The sequence below is a fragment of the Coturnix japonica genome, chromosome 1 (assembly GCF_001577835.2).
Source record: "Coturnix japonica isolate 7356 chromosome 1, Coturnix japonica 2.1, whole genome shotgun sequence".
NCBI lineage: Eukaryota > Metazoa > Chordata > Aves > Galliformes > Phasianidae > Coturnix > Coturnix japonica.
Window position 1 is genome coordinate 59,256,007 of NC_029516.1, and position 23,821 is coordinate 59,279,827.

Here is a 23,821-nt window from a genome sequence, read left to right on the forward strand (position 1 = left end):
CAGTCCCAGATGCAATATTCTCATCTGCTCCTGGCTTTCACAGGCGAGTTTAAAATTTTCCAGGGTTTAATGAAGTAGATGGCAGAAATCTTAGGCATTCACTGGAAGACTGTCCAAGAAAAACAGCCAAACATTTGGAAATATTGCACTTGTCAACATGAGCAGTTTAGCCATGCCCATCTGGCATACACCTGTATAGACCTTGGCTACGTCCAAAAAAAGCAGATGAAAGCAAAAGCTTTTCATGATTTTTTATTTTTTATTTTTATTTTTATTTTTATTTTTATTTTTTTACTCCTGAGTATGACTGCAGCTCTTGAGGGAATCAAGAACTGCCTTTAGTGAATCTGGTGGGGGAGGGAAAGGTGTTCTTGAGGCACTTTGAATGGAAGAGTTTACCCTGACATGTTTTTTGTGATCATGATGGATTGCGACATCATCCTTTTTTAGAATATCAATGTAATTTGTTAATGGTCGCTAGACTAGCTGCAGCTACAAATAGTTCTGAGATGTTCATCTGTAGGTTATACTAAACATAACTGGCACTCCTGCATATGCAATGACAACTACTATGACTGTATGGATGCCATATTGATTATTTTAGCTTTCTGAAATCCTCGGAGTGACCTACGTAACAGCTGAGGACATCTGTCTGAGATTGTCTTCATCAATGGTGTATGTGATGCTTTCCACATCATAACGTGCTCTGAGGCAAGTTCTGTGGGTCTTGTGTGTCATCATTTCTTTTAAAACAAATGAACAAAAACTTGTGATAGCAAACATATTTTAGTGTGGTGCTATTCTGCCACCAGCCATCAAGACTTGAAAATTTAACATGGAAATGACACCGTGTGCCTTGGATGGGGGCTTCATGCAGGTATTTGGTTTGCTGACAGCAATAGGGCCATTTTGAAATTTTTTTTCAGAGTCATTGGACTCTGAGAAAAGCTTTGGCATGAACTTCTGTGAGATTAATAGGTCTTGGCTTTCACAAATATATTCTGTCAGTTACAACAACACGGCTTAGTCTCCTTGCAATTCCTTTGGTCATTCTCTCTACTTTCTAAAAGGATTTTTTTCTTTTCATGGTAGAAATTCAGTTGCTGTCCATGTTTGGACCTGGTGACTGAGTTGCCAAATTTCAAAGAAGCAAAGGTTGTGGAGGCACATATTTCTGGCGTTTGACACCATTTCCCATTTCAGTTTTTGAATGTTGGCTTCAGCCATATTCCTACTTTTCATATTGTTATGGTCTATGGACCTGAAAGATGCAAGGTGTGTGATTTCCAGGTCTGATGCAATCAGTTAATAAACTATAGTGACTCAGGTCTGAAGAGGAAAGACTCACCCAAATTACCTTCTAATTCAGAAACTCTTGTCCACTTGTGATGCTTGTTTGTAACCACATCTCAGAGCACAGAATCCTATGATTGGTATACAAAGTTTTTTTCTTCATTCCCCATAGATTAATTAGTTACGTAGACAGATAACACAATAACAACACAAGAAATTAATTAGTACAATCTTAGAATACAGTTCCTCAGGTTGTCAAGATCTTTTACTTTTGAATTCTGCCCTAAGGCATTTCACTACTTATGCACGTTCATTAGTGGGAGTTTTTCAGAGACTCTTGAAGGCGTTGTCATCACGGGTCTCTTGAACAAAGAGGATTCTCCAGAACAATATCAGTTTGAACAAGAGGAGTTGCAACCCCACACACTGTGAGCTATTTTCCTTCTCTTCTGAACTTCACAACTGACATACAGATTTAACTCTAGGAATCCTAAGAAAATAAAGCTGAGATTGCTTTACTGAACAGCTAGTTCTGCATTTTTGCTCTGCAGACAATCGAAAACTAATTGACCACTTCATGTAATCTACCAGATATTATTTCTCAGAACAATGTCAAAACTGTACGCTAATCTTTTGATCTATTATTGTAGGAAATTAGATTTCACCCGGCTGAAAGTACAACAGGAGACCTGTTTCAGAAGAAATTAAATTGATTCTATTTCAATGCAATTTTCTTCGAAAGCCAAATTCTTCCTTTCACCTAAACATTTTAAAATTAGTTTTCTCTACAAACCTTGAGAGTAATGAGTTCTTTGATCATCCTGAAATGTACTTAAAAAAAAACCAATGACCTTTCTGGTGAAGTTTACTAATTCATGATGTCATGCAAAATATCTTAACCTCTTCTTACCACGGCTGTGCAAATCATCTTACTGAAAAAAACATAAGAGAAATGTAAGAAGCTCTTACCTCTCCTTCACCTCTAGTTAACTGGTTAAGGAGGTAGTATGCACATGAACATGAAGATACATTCAAACTAGATTGAATTAAGATTGTACATGCCATCATTACTTGATTTCAATCTTTTGTGTTTGTAATAGTTGAATTCAAAGAAAAAAAAGTTCTGTTCTTGGAAAAGCATTTGATGAAGTGCTGCATTATTACATAATGTATTACATACCAAGAAGGAAGAACTACAGTAAGATGGCTGTGTGAGTTTGGATAGATACTACTAGGTTAGTAGTAACTATATATCCAAATAATCCAATATTTTGGAAATAAACATCCAGTGAAGTTGTGAATGAGATCTAATTGGTGAAGGATTTCTATATTTCAAGAGGTACTCCCTGAAGTTGTTGTCAGGTGTTGCTGACATTAAGGGGTGTTCAGTCACATCTTGATCAGTCACAGGATTAAAGAACCTTCTACATACAGTTCTAAAGGGTTTGTAGGAAGGGGTGGTCAGTTTACAAAAGATACGCTTCTTGAAAAGAGCAGGAGTCTATCAAAAGACAGGAAAATTTGGGCATGTAAAAAGGATGAAGTACATGTAATGGGTCAGTAACTGAATAAATTGCAATAAAGAATTGTGAAAATTACTCAGAATTGGAAAATCTGTGGGGCTTGAACTGTGTTTTTAATTCTTTGTACTGTCTGGTATGACACAATCCTACTATGGGAGTTCATTCATGCCACCAAAATACAAATAAAATAAGAGTAGCTATAGAAGAAAAGAGCTGTGGCAATGTCAGTGTAAATAAGAGAATCAAGGGGTAATGTAATGGTAGTGGAAATAAGCATTAAAACAAACTTACTGAACTTAACAGTACTAATGTAGATAGTCCTAGAATTCAGAATCAAGGAGGAGACAGTATCATTTGATCTCTTCCTTCTCAAAAACTGTTTCTGGATATAGGCAGATCCAGAAAGCCTGGACTGGGGTGAATTTTTAAAGCTCTCATGCTGTGTGTGCTCAGCTTTGAAAAGTAGAAAATCACTTGCTGGGCATCCAAATAATTTCCTCTACAGGCAACTCTGTTTATGCTTTACTCTTCAGGTTTTGAGAGCATTTTATCTCACTTTTTTTGTTAGTAGCCTTAGAGTTAAGGCTTTCACCCACTGATTCTCATAGTAGTTGTGGCTGCAGAGGAGTAGGACTGGGTTTCTGAAAAGCAGCAGTGCTAGTATTTGAGCGCTCAGCGTCAGAGCTGGTGAGAGAAAGGATTTTTCAGCAAAGAAAGTTTTAATTCTCTCTTCTTTCTACCCTCCATTACCCACATTTTTAGCAGGAGTTATTTCTGACTGTCGGTCAGTGAAGGTGGGCATGTGGACTCCTCAGGGATGCCCTGCTCACAGGCTCCAGACAGGAGCACTGTGTAGTTTGTAGTCTTGGAAAGTTCGGTCAGGATTTGGATATGGGGGTGAAGCAGCTGCAAGAGGATGGTGGGTTGTGATCAGTGCTTTCTTTTCTTTGTCTCCTCTGGGCCCAGTGAGGTTTTTAGTACTTCAGAGGAACGAGATTGCTGTAAGGTCCCCTCTATGTCCAGCTCTCAGGCCACAGCCCCGGCCTGGAATTAGTGGTTTGCCGTCACCCTGCTTGCACACTGGAGTTATTACAGCTGTGAGCAATTGCAATTGGACCCGGTAGTCAGAGCAGTGCAGTTCCTCACGGCTGAAATGAACAGTGTGATCCTTTAAAAGACTTGAGAGAGATCTCTAAGGTCAGTTCCGGGTACTTGTTTGTCCTGACTGTGAAAATAACCTGATTGTAAGAAAATACTTACGGCGCTTTCAACTCTGTCAGTCAGTATATGTTGTCAAGATAATTTAGAAAGATAGAGGATAGAACAGGGATAGAAACATGCTTATTTTTTAAACAAGCTGAGATTACAGCAAGTGTTTCCAGTTTCACAAATCAAAGGAGCCTGGGATTTGCGTCTTTGGAGACCCAAAAGGCCAGTTCTGTCAGCCAGAAATAAAACTTGCTAGATAAGACAACATTGCTGTATTCTGAATCCTTGTCCCATGGTGACATGACCCTGCTGCACTGAACTGGATCAGATCTACGGCACTGACTGCTCCCGCAGGGAGCAGCAGGACCTTCTGTGGCCTTCCCGATCTGTGCCCTCCTCTCTGACAGCAGCCTCTGCTCATGACTACACTGATAGACTTGTTCACGCTGTTTACAGTGGCATGTGGCACTTCTGGACACGTTTCAGTGTTGTCTTGTTGGTTTATTGTGAAATGATTGCTTTATTTTCTCCAGTGCCCTTCATCCCTTTCTTCTGCCCTCCAGAGAATTGATTTGCAAATTATTTTAGACTTTGGCTGGTGTAGCATTGACCAGTCCTTTTTTTTCTAGGCAAGGAAGGAAGAGAAGGAAAAAAACAGCAACTGTTCATTCTGGCTTTATTACTGTAAACACTACCGCACTGCAAAATGAGAAACTAAGCAAGCGGCTTAGATATACAGCTCTGAAATGTTCAGTAGTAATTGAGTTTCTGTTTCTTTATTTTCTTTTTTTTCTTTTCTTTTTATCTTTTAATGTGATTTGATTAAAGATCCCTTTTGACCAAATTTGGAGAAATTTGGGTAAAGGCTTTTGAAGAATGTCTTTCTGCTCCAGCTCTCAGTGAAATTCATCCAAACATATGAAATGGAAATGTTGTTGATACAGTTTCTTTGGACGCCGTGTGTTGTATTTTCTCCTCATTTCAGGCTGCTTCCTTAAAACTTGCTTTCTGCCAATTGCTCTTCCCACTAAACCTGAATCCAATGCAACAACAAAAAAGGACCTTCTGGGTCTGTTTAAAGTTCTCTTCTGTGGCTCCCAAAAAAAGCACTCTGCCAAGATTTTCAATGAGCGCTGCGTGTCTGGAGAGCTGTAGTGGTAAGCTGAGGCAGGGGAGTGCTATTACAGAGCTGTACAGGAGCCTTTTGTAGGCTCAGTAATTGTGGAAATCGATCCATGTTTGATTGTGCCAGACTCAACAGTGCCTCAACAAACTGCAGGATTTCCTTCCAAGCTTAATATCAAATTTAAGCAACCATTCCTTTGGCTATCCCTAAACTACTGCCACTGGCTCAGATGTTTGTCAGCTCTTTTTCATTTCACTGGTAGTAACACCATCCTGTTTCATTACACATCCTTCTGACTTTTATTAAAAGATCCTTCAACTGCAATGAAGTTTTCCTTTTTCCTTTCCTCTTGATATGCTTGTAAGCCTCTTTTGATGCATCACAAGCACTGGTGTTAGAAGGCTCTAACCTATTACAACTGTATACTTGTCTCTGTTAGTTGTACTCTGGACTGCCAAGATTAATCTTTAAAGCAAATCCTGAATTTTACCAATCTCTCCATCTGATGGTTTGTTCCAGAGACATTATGCTGTGTTTTGTGTCTGTATATTGTTTGCATCCTTGATTTCACGACTAATGGCATACCATAATAAATATTATTACTAAAATAGTTTTATTCTTCCACAAGAATATTCTACTAGTTCTCCATTATGCTTCCCCATAAAATAAGGAGTAACATAATAGAGGTAACTGATCTGGATATTCTTTTTGTACTCTAATTTGCTTTCACTTGCCTTTCACTTCTATCTATCTATCAATTTATTTATTTATTTATTTATTTATTTATTTATTTATTTATGATTTCACTTGTTTTAGAGACTGGCAATACTTACACTCTATAAAATTCCTCCCAGTCTCTTAATGGATGTTCTTTTGCTTTGTCTTGGATGTCATCTTCTTTCTTAAATATATTTTTATTCCCCCTCCCCGCCCCCCCCACCTTTTTTAAAATTTTTTTTAGTCCAGTCTTGCTTGAAATTTGTTTGCATACAAGAACACATATTTTTTAGAGGAATTATGACTAGTAGAGAAGTTTTTTCCACCAGTTTTCCATCAACAAGTCATTTCCTGGGGTGCACTGTTACTCTCTCAGGTACTGCTATAAGTAGTCATAGAACGATAATGCTTTTGATTCATTTTGTTGGATACTGTGTAGACTCAGTACAGTCTGGTACAGTTATAAATGTGTATCTTCACTGTCAACTCTTCTCATTTTAGATAAACTCACCAATATTTTCTAGAAATCCCAGAGGTCTTTTCCACTGATCATAATGTTCTCTGTTGCTTTCTAGGCTTTAGAATTCTTTGTGGTGAAATGCATACTACAGATATGGACCTTTCCCTTCTTCTTGTACTTCCTGACCTTCAGCGATATTCTTCTATCAAATTCATCATCCGTTTTCAATCACTTTGAAATGTGTTTCCATTTGCAGTGACAAGGTTCTCTCCACGCATGGAATTATATTCCCACATGTGACAGTGCTGTTATTTCAGATGACTACATTTATAACCTAAGTGCCCCTACTTCACAGAATCCCAGAATCACCGAGGTTGGAAAAGACCTACAAGATCATCCAGCCCAGCCATGCACCCATCACCAATAGCTCTTACTAAATGTCCCTTAACACAGCGTCCAAATATTCCTTGAACACCTCCGGGGTCAGTGACTCCACCACCTCCCTGGGCAGCCCATTCCACTGCCTGACCACTCTTTCAGAGAAGTAGTAATTCCTAACGTCCAGCCTGAACCTCCCCTGACACAGCTTGAAGCCATTCCCTCTAGTCCTATTACCAGTTACACAAGAGACGAGGCTGACCCCCAGCTCACAACAACCTCCCTTTGGGTAGTTACTGAGAGCAATATGGTCATTCAGTTCCTTTCTACAAATTTGATATTTTTAGGCATCTGAGCCATGATCATTCTGCCCACATTCATTGTCTTCCTGAGAAGAGAGTCAGCACTAAGCAGAAGAACTACCTGCCATATCTCTGTTCTCTCGGGGGCTTCCAAGGATAGTGAATCTACCTTTGATTTCCACCTGTGCTTTGAGCAGTCATGACTGCTAGGGCCAACGTGAGTCTTCACAGCATTGGTGATATCTGAAATCAGTTTCAATTTACAAAGTAATCTGTACAGATACGTGTCTTACAAATCACTCTTTCTATGCTTAACGAATAACATTAATAATTACTGTTATTTACATTCATAGTAGCATGATGATTAATGTTATCACCTTGTCTTTAGTATATTTGCCAAAGCCTGCTACTCATTAGCGTGCTTTTTGTTGCATATGTGCTTCCTTTTAAAGATTTTAATAATTTGAAATCAAATGAAAAAAAAAATTACCAGACTTCAAGTGTTCATAATGATGAACATACTGTGATTCATAATAATGAGTCACTGCCTAAGAAAAACAGCATCTTGATAGGGAACCTCTTTTAAGCATTTTTGGCTGCTGTTACAGTCCTCGGGATAGGATTTAAATAGTTGTTTTCAATCTGTTCCAGGAGAGACTGGAGCAACAAAATATGGATTTGTTTTCTGCCAACATCTTGAAACTGGATTCCTTATCTTTTCCATTAACACATGCTGAAATAGAAGTTGTGAACAGTAGGACAGCAGGGTTTGAGGAACTGTTAGTAGAAGGATGAGGACTTTTTGTCTGTGCACAAATAAACATAATGCATATACGCTAGGGAGCAGAAATGACTTTGTGCATGTCATAACCACAAAATCTGGCCAGCACCCTTTTGTCAGTCATGGATGACATCTGCCATGCTGAGGAAGTCACTGACTTAATTCTTTTTACAGGCACATAGGTGATGGATTTTCCAAAAAGGTAACGGGCACTCCCATGGATTGAATTAGTGCCCATATGTAATATTGTGATTAATAATATTAATATCGTATATCATATTATCGTATCGTATAATATATAATATCGTGGCTAACCTTCCATGCTTGAAATTACTCACCTTAACTGGTGATCATGTGTCACTTTGCTTGCCTGTAAAATCATCATCACATTTCCTTCTCAGAAACTTTGTCTCATTTAACTTCAGAGTAACCTGTGTGGGTGAAAGCCTTTGTCTTGGTGTGAATATTGTCTCTGAAAAGGTGCTATTCTACAAGTAAAGTAAAAATGCTCTAATTTGCTCTCTCTCTCTCTCTCTCTTTTTTTTTTCTTTTAATTTTATTTTTATTTTTACCTGCATACTCTGAGGTTCCCAGAGCATTTTCAGAATGGGACACAAAGGTCCTGAAGCATCAGTACAGTTTGCTTTTGATCATATAGTAAAACTACATGTTTTGTTTAGCCATTGACAGAAGCTTTGTGTAAGCTTTGACTGAGTAACATGGAGTTTGTTTTAAATCAATTCCAACCTGCAGTTATGCTTGGGATACTTAAGAGATGTGGGGCTGTCATGTTTGTTATTGCTTGTCATGTTTGCTTGCTGTGATTCTTGAATGAAAAGCACATTTTCATCGATTTGAGGTGGCACCTACAGAAAAGGCTCAAAGCCGTACTAAATAAGATGCCTAGAGCTAATTATCTGTGACATGGAGGGAAGATTATAGTGCTATTCTTTTCAATTGCATATTTAGGGAAGGGAGGGAAACCCAAGCACTACTCATCAGTGGAAGCAGTCTTTAGTGATGCAGATATTGATGGTGGGCTAATAATTGAAGTTCATTTATTTATCTTGAAAAAACTGAAGCAATTGGTGAAAGGTTGAGCCTTCAAACAAACATGTGCCTAAAGATAGGCTCCTCACTCAGTGTTTAGTAACTGAATAAGGAAGATAGCTTTATCAAAAATCTCTAGTGCTTATCAGCTGTTAACAGGAGCAGAATCAGCAGCAAAGAAAACTGCTAAAGTGGTTCCACACTCCTTAAGTTTGTTTTGTCCTGAGTATTTGTGTATGTGGTCAGAAGCATGCCAAGAATTCAGTCTGTATATTATGACCCTAATATGCCTGCTATGATAAAAGAGAAATAATAGAAAAACAAACACAAACAAAATAGTAATTTAAAAGAATGTATAAAGGAATAAAGAAAAGCACAAACAAGAACAGTACAAAGCAGACAGGAATAACGAGGGTCATAGAAGAAAGATCTCATAGTCAGCTCAGGGAGGTGCATGTTTCTAACGTGGATTTGACATCATATTTTAACCATCTTCACTCCTACAGTCAGCATGAAAAGCAAGCGCTGACAAGGAAGGTACCTTGGCATGTGGTCTTGGACAGCACATCCTGTGCAGAAGGGGCAGCATGGAAGGTGATGCTGAGGCACCTGTATGGCTTTGAAGAAGGAGACAGGACATAAGGACAGATTGGAATGCACACGGCCAGTATGATGTGAGTTCAAAATGTGGGCTTGCTGTGAAGGGGCCAGAATTAGTTTCAAATGACATCATTTTAATTACCGATTATATTTAGAATATGTGGTAATATCGTCTGAGACCTTACACATGTTAATTCTGCAAATTGCAGTATGTATCTACAGCTTGTGAAAGCAAATCTACCTAGGAATATTTCCACTATGTGAACTCCAAGTATGGTTCTGCAAAAGAGGTTACATACCACAACCCAAGGTTCTGTTTTGTTTTGTTTCATATCCAAGTTCAAAGGTGATTTTATTTATTTATTTATTTATTTATTATTCAAGGTCATTCTTTTTAATGCAGTATGCAAAAAATATATATACTTATATATTTGGACTTGATTCATATTTGGAGACATGAAGGTATTTGGTCCTGTAAGGAAAACTGTTGATCACAGCCTGAACCTCTGATTAACCAGCCGAGGCAAGCAACGAGTTGGTTGCGAGAATACAGGTGAAGGTAATTCAACTCCACCTCTCCTAGATCACATTTAAGGACTGATCACCACTAAGGTAGCATTTCTTCTTGGTGATTGGTCCTTTGTGGAGTTTTTGTGGACAGCCCCAGCATTAGTGAGCATCCATCTTGACTGAAAGTCTCTGCACTGGTGAGTCTTTCCTTAGTTATCTTCTGGCTATTCTTTTACTCTGCAATTATAACTATGCACTTATATTATTCCAACTATACAGGTCCATATTTATCAAATGAAGTGATTATATTGGAAATCAATAGTAAGAACTTCTAATGCATTGCATTATGGCATAAATCATTATGCAGTCTTAAATTCCCATAGAATTTTTTTGCCACTGTTCAAATACTGCTCATGAAATATCTTAACATCTCACAAGATATTTATGAGGTGAAAAAGAAAATATCTCCTGTAATCTTTACGTATGAGATCCTTTACTGTCTTTGTTTGTTCTTACAATGATCTCAGAAGTATAATACCAAACACCTGACATATTTTTGAATAGTAATTGTGATAGTATCTTTATCTTGGTAAGTAGCCTGAGCCTTTGAAGCCAGGTTAAACTAGCTTAAGTCACGTTATTATCATGACTGATAACATTGGGACTGATCACCCTTCAAAATATTCCTTCTACTTTTAAAAATCCTGATATATTTTGCTAATTGTGAAGCATGAATTTCATGTGAGTATCTGTCGTATCAGTTGACCTGTAAGTCCCTACTTTTTTTAAAATATTATTATTTTTAATATAGAAAGTCATAATCATTTATAGATAGCCTTGTTGTAGGGGTATGTGTGTGTGTGTGTATGGGGGGGAAGACATAAAAGTCAGAAAAGTTTTTCCCTTTCACCCAATAATTATACTGGTAAATGCTGATGAAGGTGATTGAAATTACAGATAGTTGTATCTGTAGTCTAAAAGGAAATATTCTGTATATAGCTCCAATAGTAAGAGGTGACAGAATAGCCAGGTAAGTATTACAATCTGCCATAGAAATCCAGTTCCTGAGCTGCAACGTCTTACTGAGAGATATTTTAGATTTGAGATGTAATAGACATGTTCTGTGGAAGGCCTACTCTATCTCTTTCCTACTCATCCCCTAAAATACCTAAATTTCAGTTGAAAAATGTTTTAGCAGAAGATATTTGACTAATGTACTTGCAGCATTCTTCAAGGAAGAGGTGATCTATTCAAAAGTGCTTAAAGCCAGATCCCTGTTCTGCAGGGGAGCTGAAACACAGCTTAGATCAAGTGGCTTCTAGATGTCAAGGCTGAGAAGGCTTTGGGAATAATTTCCTCTTTTTCCTTGTCTTTTGGTTTTCTCCCTTAGTAATTTTTTACTGCTGTATGCAGGTGGGAGTTTAGTTGTGAATAAATAGAGGAGCCAAGAGATGACAACCTGTCATAGTACAGGGGAGAAAGCTAAAAGCTTTTGCAAATTAAGGTTCATCTCCAACTACACGCCCATCAGTAGAAGAGAATGTGGAGAATAATGAGGAAGAAGAGTTGTGTTAAAACCCAGCTGAGAAGCAAACTTTCCTAATGTTATGCTAATGAGGTTGCAGCCTGCCATTGGATCTGTCTTCAAGTTAGTTGCTTTTCCAGATCAAGACACCTGGCCTGAAAATCTGAAAGTGCAGTAAATATGTCATGTTGGATAATGAAATGAAACAGATTTTTAAACTAAATCCCCTTTACATAAAGGAACAAATTTCATTGATGTGTACAGCACAGAGGGGAATTTGGTAGCTAATCAGTAGTTTACTGCATGGTAGTTAAAATCAGTGTAGTTATACCAAAATCAGCAATGGGTTATTACAGCGGCCTTTTATTTGCTTCAGAAGTAAATTAGATATTCACAGACAGGCTGCTACTGAGAGGGAACTCTGCAGATAAGAGTTCAGAAGAACAAGGGAGATCTTCCTTTGTTGCTGTTCTGTGCAGAATGTAGCATTAGAAGAGCTTTGGAACTGTTGTTTCAGGCCTTTATGATGTTTGAAGCTCTCAGTTTGTCTTGTTTGGTCTTCATGCTCGAAAAGTTTTGAAAGGAGGTTTGGCTGTATGACACACTATGTAGCTGTATGCATACTCACAGATATGCGTTGCTGGGCTCTATCTGTGGCTTTCCCAAATGTGCTTTCATTCTTTCCTCCAGTTCATGGATTCAGATGCTTCCTGAGAGAAATCTAGCACCAAACATAAGATAGTGTAGTCTAAGTTTTTTCTCCTATGAAGTGTTTTCTGTATTATCTATTTGTTTATTTATTGTTATTTGAAAATTGAGCTCTTTTGTGAACCAACACCATTATGAACTTGGTAGAATTGTGGCTGATTTTAGTGCTGGAGGGAGGCCTCATGAAACTTAGAGGGTCTATGGTCTTTTGGCTATGAGGAAGAGAAACTGCTGCAGGTGCAGCTGTGATTGTTGTGGCTCACATTGTCATCAGTCGTCTTTCTTGCTTGATTTTCTTCAAAGTAGTTCTCTTATTGACATGTTTGTATTACAGCGGGCTAGATTATGAATAGGTGTCTGAGGTTACAAGTATGCTGACATGAGGTCATTGCTGTTTCTTTATCTATGCTTTTATCAAAAGGGATGAGATATTTTTATCAAAATTGACTCTCAACACTTTTTAGACAATGTTGGTATAGCAGCCTTTAACAAGGATTTCAGGTTCTGCAAAATCCAAAGCTAATCTTTGAATAGTAACATATTACTATTCAATGCAGAAAACCACTGGAAATAGTAGAAAACTGACAGAATATTGTCATGGAAACCACTAACACCTAGATACAGGTGAAAAAAAAAATTCATTCAGGGACTGCAGTTATTTACAAAAGGATCTGTAGGTTTCCTAAACATTTTTTTCCACTTAATTCTGATGATAGGACTACTTCTAGTTTTGAAGACTGTGGATCCATGCTTATGTACAAACCAGGAACTCTGCCTTGTGCCGGATGAATAAAAAATAGTTCTGGAAGATGAAATTGCTGTCATTAAACACACAGACTGAGGAAGATTTTATTGGTGCCTTCTATTTGTTAAGTAAAGCTTTTCAATTCTTAATAAAGTTTGTTTAATCTTTTTTGACTGAGCACAAGAGAAATATGTATATAGAGTAAACACAAGTGCATGATGTGGGCTACTGAGGGAATATTGGACAAGTGCAGCTGATCATGAAATAAAAGCTAAAAAAAGTAAGAAAGGATGGGTGGGATCCAGATCTAAATCATTCTGGGCTGGTTTTAATTTTTGAGGCTCTTTAGCCTGTTATTTAAATGCTCTCCTGATGAGCTTTTCTGTTTAAAAATAAACTCAGCAGTTCCTTGTAAATAAAAGTATGTATCTAAAAACAGATTTACAAAGCAATTTTTTTTAGAAGAAGAAGAAAAAAAATAGAAATTGTTGAGCTATGATAGGTCTTGGCCATTCAGGTAGTATTCTTCAAATGTCGCAGTCTTTGCAGAGCCATTCTTACTCAAATACCTAAGTGTTACAATGATCTTTGGGAAGTGTGGAACTGACAGTTCAGCACAGAAAGTGTGTAGATACTTACAGGCTTTAAGAAATCTAAAATATGGAGTGTAAAGATAAGCCAGGCTAAAGATTTTTTCTTATTCTTCAGGTTTGGAAGAAAAGTAAGTCTCCAGAAAATATTTAAGATGGTTCAGCAAGGCATGTGGAATTTAGAATAATGTTCCAAGCCTGCTGGGACATTAGAGCATTTGTAACTGTTTGTAGAAATTGTAAAGCCCAAAATATAAACGAAGATGACTGAGGAAGAGTGAGGACTGGTCAAATATATGTGCTACTTCCATCCTAGTCGTTTTCAGGCTCTGACTATATTCTCAGAGACGTCCCTGAATATGCCTGTGCCTAATCTGCTTTGTAATCTGCAGTTCATTTCTACATACATTTGTTTGCTTTTGAATCTTTACAAGTTTCTTCCTGTCACAGTTTCTTTTGGCACAGATTTCCATAGGTCTGATCCATTCACTGCATTCAGAACCATACGTTACATTTATTTTGTATCAGCTTCCTGCCACCCTTACAGCATTTGCTTTTTCTGATGACTACCAAACACAAATTAATATTTAAAAATTAATTAAATGTTAAAAAGAAAAGTATTCACAGAACTGCATGCTTCAATCTGTCTCAGTCCTGAGTGGTAACGGTTAGTTCAGAGTCCATCCTTCTATCTGCTGTTGTTTTCTTATGTGCCTGCCATTAGACACATCTATCTATTAAAAAAAGATTCCTATCAATTTTGTAGGAGTCAGTCCTCAGGCTGTGGTCATCATAGATCTGCAAGTGGTGTAGACATATTGTTAGATGTGGGAGGTTCCAAGCTCACAAGGAGTTCAATGAATTCATGCCCTTGGATTCTGAGACAAAGCTGGAGGGACCATCTTGTAGCCCACTGTCAGACTGCTGTGCTCTGGAAAGTTTTTGCCAGAGTCTTTCCTCCCTCTTCATCCTGACTTGGAGGCCTATCATTTGAGGGTGTGGTTTTTATGGAATTACTCAACTTCTGGTGTGTTCCTTCATTCAAAGGCAGCAGCATCTTCTTTTTTGCTCTCAGCCTAGCTTTCTGATTCCAAAATAAAGCAAACACGAGTTTGAAGCATAGCAGCACTTGCTTCTGTGATGTTTGAAATATAGCTGCAAGTATGTTCACAGCTCTGTCCTCTAGGGGTAAATTCTATGGATGTTTAAGGGGTATTCCTGGTTCAGTTTGCTGTCTTTTGTCTAATGTAGTTTTTAAGTGATTCTGCAATTTCTTCATTGCTAATAATCAGTCTTTGCAATGTGGGATTCCTTACTATTGCATGCTTGATCTTGACTAGGAGTAGGGGCAATAGCTTCTTGTAATCAACCAGAGTTTGTAATACAGACTTTGTTGTACTTCTGCTTTCATGTTCTTCCACCTTTATGTCAGGTCTGGGAGGTACAGACAGTGTGACTGAGTAAAATCCCAATACAAGAGTACTAAATTTGAATCAGCAGAAAGATTGCTCTTGATTAAGTGGTAGAGGCCCTGGAGATAGATCTTCTGCAGAAAGATGCAGTTCCCTAGATACTTACTCAGAGCTCTTGTTGCCCCATGATAATTAAATGTAAAAGTAGCATATATATCTGTAAATCTCAATGTTTCTTCTACGTTATGAGGTTGCCAGTGAAGCTTCATGTTGAGTAAGTATGGCATGTCTGGGCCAGATCCTGTATCTTCTCTCAGTGGCAGTAGTGGCCTTATAAGACAGAATACAAGGCATAGCTCCTGAGTCAAAGGTAGTGTCTTTGAGCTTATAAGTAAGCAATAAGGAGTGCAGGTGTGGCAGCAAGCACTTTGTTCATCCTGCCTCATCTGGTACTGGTATGTGCGCTGGGGGCAGGATCTGTTTATAGCCCATCTTCAAAGTGCTAAACTGATAGCACTGTGTACATGGCCAATGACTATAATGTTGCAGACCGCAGTAGGTAATATGATTCGTCTGGACAAAAGGTGAAACTCTGACCCAAATAAGTCAAATCAGATTTCTTGTTTCTGAAGATTGAATTGTTGTGTCTTCATCTTGAATTGCTAAATAAATGCTTTAAAAGGCTGTTGTAAAAGTCATTCCAGTCAAAGCAGTTTTAGTTGACTACCTTGCCTTGTTCTAGTTGGTATTAGAATAAAACAAGTAAAGGTTTGATAAGGATTTCAAGCAGGTAGCCCACGCTATTCATTTTACATGAATGGTCATGTCTGTTTAGCTATTAAATACCTTGCTCTTTGGTACAATTGCTAACTAAAGTCTAATTTATTCCTGCTTTTATGAAAAGCAAGTGTACTTAGTGCTGTAATGATAAGCAACAAAGTAAATCCACCATGGAAGAGAATTACAGCTGGAGCCGGGGGAGATCAACATAACATTTTTGGTGGAAGAGAATGGTAGTTTAATAAAATATGAAGTAGGATTAATGTTGCATATGACCTTAAAATACTGTATAAGAAAGAGTAGAACAGCAATTATACATATAGCGGTAACTGGCTGTTGGTGAGTGCCTGGAAGTTTTAAAACGATGATCAAAATGGTATAAAAGGTGCTAAATTCAGAATGATTGGGTTCATATAATTTAACATGAATGTTAGCTTACCAGAGAAGTAAACAAAAATAAACTCAATTATTTCTTCCATTCTGTAAAAACTGAAGTAATTTGGTTTTGGGAAGAGAAATTTAGTAAATCAAATTTTGCTGTGTTCAACTAGGGTGTTAAAACAGCCACGGCTGGCTGGCAGTCTCTCAGGCTGGCTTTCTGTTTGCATGCAAACTGGCTTTGTCTCCATTCCAGACACTGTGCCAGGCACTAGGGGAGTCCATGTGGCAGGCTGTCCTCTTCTGCTGGGAGCAGTCCGTGACCTCAGCATAGTAGTGCACATGCTGAGTAACTTGTACAAACAGCAGATGATTACTTGGTGGTATGTTCTTGGAGGTGGCAAGCCAAGGGCTAATTCTGGGGAGCACAGTCTTCCTCCAGCAGGTTCTCCCAGAACTCTGAGGGCAATAAATTGTATTTTTCCCAAGACCTTGCCGTCTACATTTATAAATGCTCATTTATTTTATAATCTTCAGAAATCTCCTCATCTGCCTTAGTTCAACTGAGGAGTTATGTAAAAGGTCCTTTCTTTGTCATCTTGTAGTAACCTTTTCATTTATTATCTAATTCACAGCCAAACCATGCAAAGCATCCAAAGAGATGATATTGAGATTTGCCTATATTTGTTGTAAAAAATAAGGTATTTACATGAATGATTTTTGTCTGAACTATCATTCACCTTCTGTTATATTGAGTTTTAAGATATGTGCATTGGAATTACAGTTTGATTTTTTTGCTAGAATTTAAAATACATTCATCATTGGTAGTACCTGGCCTTAAACTAACATATATTTTGTATTAGCTGTACTTCAATTTTGTAAATGATTACTTTTTGATTAGATGTATGCAGTAATCATATGCCCTTTTGTATCAAGGTCTTGTTCTGCTTAAATCATAAACTGTTTTCCTCAGATACCATTTGTTTATGCTAAACTTGCTGTGCAAGGACAACAGTCTATGATGCTTGCAATAAAGTGTTTAAAAAGATATGCTAAAATGAGGGATTTCAGGGCACTCGGTGAACCTGCTGAGCTGCACCTAAATTAGAAGCATGCAAGCAGTCAACAAGTTCCCAGAACACTTTGGCTTTGACAGAAAGGTCTGCTGGAACTTGCCCATGAGACGTGCAGGGGATGCATTGGTCACGTGTATGCCATAATCAATGGGGTTTAAATACTAGTCACCATTAGCATTTTGGAGGGGAGGGGTGGACACATCTCTGAAGTGGGGCAACTGCTGTGTAGAGTTGTGTGTCTGTAAATGTGATGTGACTTCTTTGCGTAACCTCAATTTTTGATCGCTTTCAGTACTGATCCCAGTTATGAACTAGGTGAGCTGGTTCCAAGTCAATACTTTTAATGTGGGCTGAACAGGCTGTTCATGGCACAGGCTGCTGTGCATTTCCGTAGCTTTCATAACAGCATCCCAGCATGTTGCAGGCTGTAAAAAGTGATGCAGCTAATGTCTGTTGCATGTTGCCCAGTCTCTCAGCTTTTTCTCTGGAGGATAAATGTGTGTGCTGTTGTCTGTGCCATTTTGTATGGGTTTTGTTTCAAAACAACCCACAGCTGTATGTTTCTGGCAGAAAGAGAAAAGGGAAAGCTTAAATAAGTGAGCTTTGCATGCAGACTGGGATGAGGCAAGATTTACCTTAGCTTTTGCAAGAGCTTTGGGCTGTTCTTCAGGAGAACTCAATATTTTGCACAGCTGAGCTCCACTTTTTACATAAATAAAGTTATACTATGCTGATGCAAAGCTGATGTTGACAATGTGGTTTTCATCCTGCAGTTCTGGGGGATGGCGTGAACATTTTTACCTGTGGTATCTGAGGGCTACTGCCTGTTGGGCAGATCAGAACTGAGACCTGGCATCAGCTGTTTTCTGCAGGAAGCCATATGTGGCAACAAGAAGAGTAAGTTGGAGATGATCCTTATAATGTGAATTAAAGAGAAGATATACTGCAGCATCCTCATTATTGGAATTTATTAGGAGTTTATTCTTACTGGGTAAGCTCTACTCGTGTAGCTGGTTCATGTCAGTTGACTGTGGAATCTTTCATGGAAATGGGATAAATCTTTTGGCTGGTTAGAGATGGTAAATATCAAACAAAACAATGTCACTTACAGTTTCTTTGCAGAATTGACAGCAGGGTACTAGCATTCAATGGTAAATTGCACACAGAGCAGTTTTCCATATCTAGAATTTCAGTGGTATTTTTTTCACGTATTTTTAAATGGAAATTTATAAAGAAACCAGAGAGATTTATCACCTAGTGCAGCAGTATGCATAAATACTTTCTTAAGTTTAACTAGACAATCAGTTCTTTCAAAATTTGAAGATTAAATCCTGGCAGCAGTGGAGTGAATAACAGATTCTCATTGACTTCATTGAGCCAGGGCTCACTTTAATTGCCTAATTAAATAGTCCTGTACTTCAGAAAAGACAGTAGGAAGAGGAATGTTCAGTATTAGTTCAAAGTATTTCAGTGAAATCTATTTACTTAGAATAAGGCTTTTCCATGACAAGGAGATAACTACTGAGACTTAAAATAGTGAAAAGATCATTCTGAAGATAATGAAGGATATTAGTGGACTCAGCTCAGTAATGCTGGACTCCATTTTTGTGAGCATGTTTCCTTTATTTGCTCACTTTTCTGCAGCTGACTGCTTAAGTCAAAGATGACAAACTTTTAGAAGATTTCTGTAAAATCAACTCTTCAAATAACATTTTAGGTTCTTACATTTGGACCTGAATACAATACAATTATTTAGGAGAAAAAACCTTGGGAAGGAGGATACTTCTCTTGTAAGCAATTCCTCCACTGCTTTTTCTGATCTAATTTGCCTGAAGCAAAGCTCCTCTTATAAAGCTCCTCTTATTTTTCATTAAGAGGAATAAAAGAGATTTTTATTTATTTATTTGCAAAGAAAGCAAGCATGATTTGACAACCTATATTCTAATAGGTATTTATATTTAGTACTTTTGCACTGGAGAATTATATTGCATTTGTAGAATTAGTCCTAATAATTTGATCAGTTTTTCTCAATGAGACAGCTTAAATGTTGAAAATAAAGTTGCCTTGACAAGTCCCTCTGCCACACAAGAAAGAAGATCACACTGTTACTGAAATATGGGTCACATCAGGATATGCTTCATATATTTAATTGCATCTTTTTATGAATGGCACACTTTCATGCATTTCTTATTAAAGGAAACATAGTGTTTTCATTTATTAGGAGTTAGAAGCGAGAGTTGTATTAAAGAGATTATAGGCTATGATTTATTCATCACCGGCTGCCAGTGCTTCCGACCTGTGAGATGATACCATGTGAGAGGGCTTTCTAAGGGCAGGAGAGTCAGGATTTCAGGTGAAGTCCTGGTGTATCCTCTTCAAGGTCATATTCTCCTCCTTCATTGAAATCTTGACTCAGATAATGTGGGACTTCCATTTGAACACGCTCTGGTAAGAAGGCATTTGAAGGAAAGTTGTTTCTCCTTTACCATGTCTATACTAAGCAAGGGAGTACAACACAAACACTGAATTAGCAATACCAGCTCAAGTGAATGTTGTGTAGCAATGTCATGCTGAGATGTAAGGTTCCCCATTAGCTCATACTAACCCATCTTATGTGTCAGTACTCTGCATTGTGTTGTCTTCACATCTCAGAGTTGGTTTGCCAGAGAGCCAGACAGATGTTTTATACCTGAATATCCTAAGCACTGAATCTCTGATCCAGTCACTGCGCAAGTAGATTAGATGCAATAAAATTTCCTCTTTTCCTAGGCAAGCATGATCCAGTCTCCCTGATTAGTTTTCCTGAAAGAGATGACAGTGCTCTAGAAAAAGTGGGAAAGAATCACAAGCTTAAACACAAATCCTCTTTCCTACTACAGCAATCCATAGATTTCAGATGGGAAGAAGAATGTGGAAGTTTGGTCTTGTTAGTAATTATGCAGAACTCTATGGGGATGTTTTTTTATTTTGATGTATTCCCTGAGATGGTAGGATAATTTGCAAAAAGGAAATAACATCTGATTTGGATAGATGTCTGTCATTGTAATTATTAGCTTTCAGGTGGTTAGCAATAGCAAAAATAGTCAGAATCAAAATATTTAGGCTGCCTCCCAAGTGTGTTATAAATCAGGCTGAGCCCTTGCACAGGAACATGAAATATAAAAGTGCATCCTCCCTGGGGCCTTTTGTGCCACATAGATACAAATCAGTTTTTAGCTGGGGAAGGTGAAATGCACATGGTAAAGTCAGAAACTGAGTCTACACAAAGTAAAACAGAAAATGTATGTGCTCCTCTTCTCTAACTTAAGCATGAATCCTTTTCACTATTTTTCTTCCCAGTAACATGTAGAATTGGAACATGTTTTCAGCCTTCAGCTCCTGATTTGGAGTGGTAACATTAACCATAGAGAGGTTTCACGAAGTCTTTTTGCTTAAAAAGTCTTTTTGCCATTAAAAGGATCAAACTTAGTTATGTTATTTATAAGATCTCAGTTCCTTTGTTTTCTTATTTTCTCTTTTGACAAGGTGCCCTACTGGTACAATTTCATATTTGTACCTTGTCTTGCAGAGGAGGCATAATCCCTGTTATCTCTGTTGGCAAAGTCAACATCAGGGAGAGGTAAGGACATCTGGGGGCTCTTCAACATCTTCAACAGAATCTTTGCTTGGATTTTCTGTTTGTTTGGGGATACTTTCTTTTCTCCAAGGATGTATTTGAGGTAAGTGCCTCTCCTTACCCAGCATTCCCTGTCAACAACTCATTCATGTAAATTAATGCTTATGCGACTTTACAAAAGTTTCAGGAGAAGGAAGAATTATTTTCCAGCTACAGTTTTATGATATGGGCATACCCGACATTAGCAGCCCATCAAATAAGCTAATCAGTAATGATTATTTTAACGGGAAAGAAAGATCTAATATACAAACTATTTCCTATATTTCACTTGTCCTCATCAAGCACTAACTCTGACCTAAGTCACTTCCACCTCTGTCTCCTTTTTGTTTTGATGTTTTAGAAGTTTATTCCTAAGACTCTTAAATCTGCTTTACTGCTTTTCCATATCCTATTTCAAAATGTGACCTTACATAGGATTTGGTTCATCAGTTAACAGTTAACAAACACGCTTGTTCCCAGTCATAAATACTTTTCTAAATGATGTTTATTATGATCCCTCACAAATGAGAATCATTTATGCAAACTCCTCTAACCTTGAAATGAAATTCAGGTTGCCTGTGATTCCCTGTAAATGTTTGAATTAGCACAGTAGAAGTTTTTCCAGCTTTGCAAGCATTTTTTGAGTTCAGAGTCACACCTCAGTCTCCCCTACAGAAGAGGGTTTTTTGTTTTTTTTTTTAATAATGTCCTACTTTCACATCACAACTTCCCAATAGGATTGTTATATTTACTCTGACTGGTGAACATGATTGGCGCGCACAGTGTTTGCTTGGTGAAGATCTGTGTAGATTGAAAGGCAAAAAATTCCCAGCAACTGGCAAGTCATGAGTGGGGCAGGGTGGATGCCCACGTTCTACATCCCATGGTCCAACTTATTCAGCTCTACTATTATCATGGCTGAAAATGTAAGTTACCACAGGTCAAAGTTACTCTGCCTTTTTCCACAGCAAAAAGCATTTTCCATGTGACAACAAAGGGCTTTGAAAATTTTTGTACTGGAGTTAAGTAGTCACAGAATTTTGTGGTTTGATTAAGAAAAGAAAACATCAGAAGTGTTGAAACCAACAGCTACATTATAGCTGAGATTACCTGTCTTTTCTTACAGTTCTTTCTGCAGTCAATCAGGGATCAAGCAAACTGGTGAGAAGAGTGTAGATGAACAGATGTAAGTATCTGTAGAGTGAAAAGAAGACTGAGAGAAGAAACATGCAAGGAACAAAGAAGAAAGACAACTGCCACCCAAAATGGAGCAACTGGAAAACTGTAAGTACAGTCATGTATTTCTAACATTCATATTAATATAATGCTGAGATAAACTTTTAACAAGGTAATCTAATTCCTAGATCTCTCTGAAGTTGGAGGAGCCAGTGTAAATGTATGCTGCTTTAAATGAGAAAAATGTAGGCCTCTGAGTGTGGTATATGTTTGTGGTCTTGGCATGTGTCCTAAAGGCCAGACATTTACAGAAGGGAGAGACTTTATAAAAGCCTATACATACACAACTCCTTCTCCTTGACGCTAAAGAAACAAGCTAACCATCCAGTTGAAAATTTTAAGGTATCTGAACATACCAGTTGGTCATAAGATAAATGGCTGTTTAAGGGGAGATGAGACCTGTTTATGCCTAATTAGATTATTGCCAGCTGTATCTGTATGGTTTAGGTCTAGTGAGACCCAAGAACATCTGGTCCTCATAAAGGCTGTGAGCACAAAGAGGGATTTTGGTTGATGGGAAGAATTCATTGTTCGTGTGACTGCTAGGCAGATGGTGAAAAGCGTGAGGGTAGAAAAGTTCCTCTGGGAGTCTCTGATTAAGAGAAACGTGTAAGAGTTAGTTTCTGAAAAATGTTGTCTATCTGAGCTGGAGGAAGCTTCTGCCCAATAAACTATTTCCTGAGGTAAATTGTATTTGAATGAAACAGACTTTTGATGTACTTTTTTTTCCTGCTTTGTTGAGGTAGCTCTTGGGTATCCACAGAGGGACATCATAGTTCTTGTGGGTTTTTTTTGTTTGTTTGTTTGTTTTTCTGCAAGTGATAGTTTGTACCAAAATACTGGAAAACACTGGTAATGGAACAGAAAAAAATTAGCCTGGTCTCTTAATTGTTTGAGAAAGAAATTGTGATTTAAAAAGTGAAGGAAGGAAAACAATTTGAAATTTATTCTTAAAATGTTATGTATTTTAACAATTTGTTTAAATAAGTGAGATTTAAAGATAATCCTTTTACTGCTGTGCTGCAAATAGCGGAACTTTCACTAGATGTAGGCAGTCCTGGGTCCCTGAAGCTATGATAAGCATGGAGAAAAATATAGCAATTCTTTTTATGGTAAATTATAGCAATGAAGTAGTATTGTTCCTGTGCTTGAACTAGATTGTGCAAGGCAATATTCTCAGTGCATGGCATCATTTTGACTTATCTCCATTTCTCCTTTATGTCTGTTCAACCTGACTGTTGCAGCTACCTGGCCCAAATCCCAGCTCTTCACTGGAAGCAGAATGCTGCAGTCTGCCCTCATGTATTTATGTCAGGAGACATGAATGTCAACCTCTTTTTCCAACAATTATGTTGACTCCCATCTGCTTTAGAATCCAGCTCAAAGCAACTCTGCATCTATTTAAAACTCTACTTGACAATCTGTATATTACGACAAAGACCCTGTTTAGCTTTTTCTTGAAAACAAAAATACAAAGTAAGGAAAGAATTTTGTTAAAATACATTAGTGGATAAAAGAAGCTGGAGTTTGTTTCAGCCACTGTTCCCTATGCACCTGGTAGAAACAGTGCCTGGCCTATCTATTAAAATCCTGTGATCAAAATGTATTTTGTTTTTGCTGGAAACAACAACAGTTTTTGTGTTACTCTACTCACACCAAGAGAACAAATCCTAATTTTTGTTAGGTGTTTGCTGTGATTGCTCAGCTTTGATTGCTCAGCTTTCCAAAGGGAAGAGAGGTCAAGAATCAGAGTTCATGGAAGGATTT

General features: G+C 37.8%; 1 long non-coding RNA gene across 2 annotated transcripts in view; it reads left to right on the forward strand.

Annotated features, from left to right (window-relative positions):
• The first annotated feature begins 17,870 nt into the window (after positions 1-17,870).
• LOC107316699 overlaps positions 17,871-23,821 on the forward strand; it is a 30,523-nt gene continuing 24,572 nt past the window's right edge. The window contains exons 1-4 of one of the 2 annotated variants that reach the window (XR_004308051.1): positions 17,880-18,154; positions 20,732-20,782; positions 21,945-22,102; positions 23,299-23,709. This is a non-coding gene — a long non-coding RNA (uncharacterized LOC107316699). Of the gene's footprint in view, positions 18,155-20,731; positions 20,783-21,944; positions 22,103-23,298; positions 23,710-23,821 lie in introns of those variants that run through there. The other variant, XR_004308050.1, reaches the window with a different exon arrangement.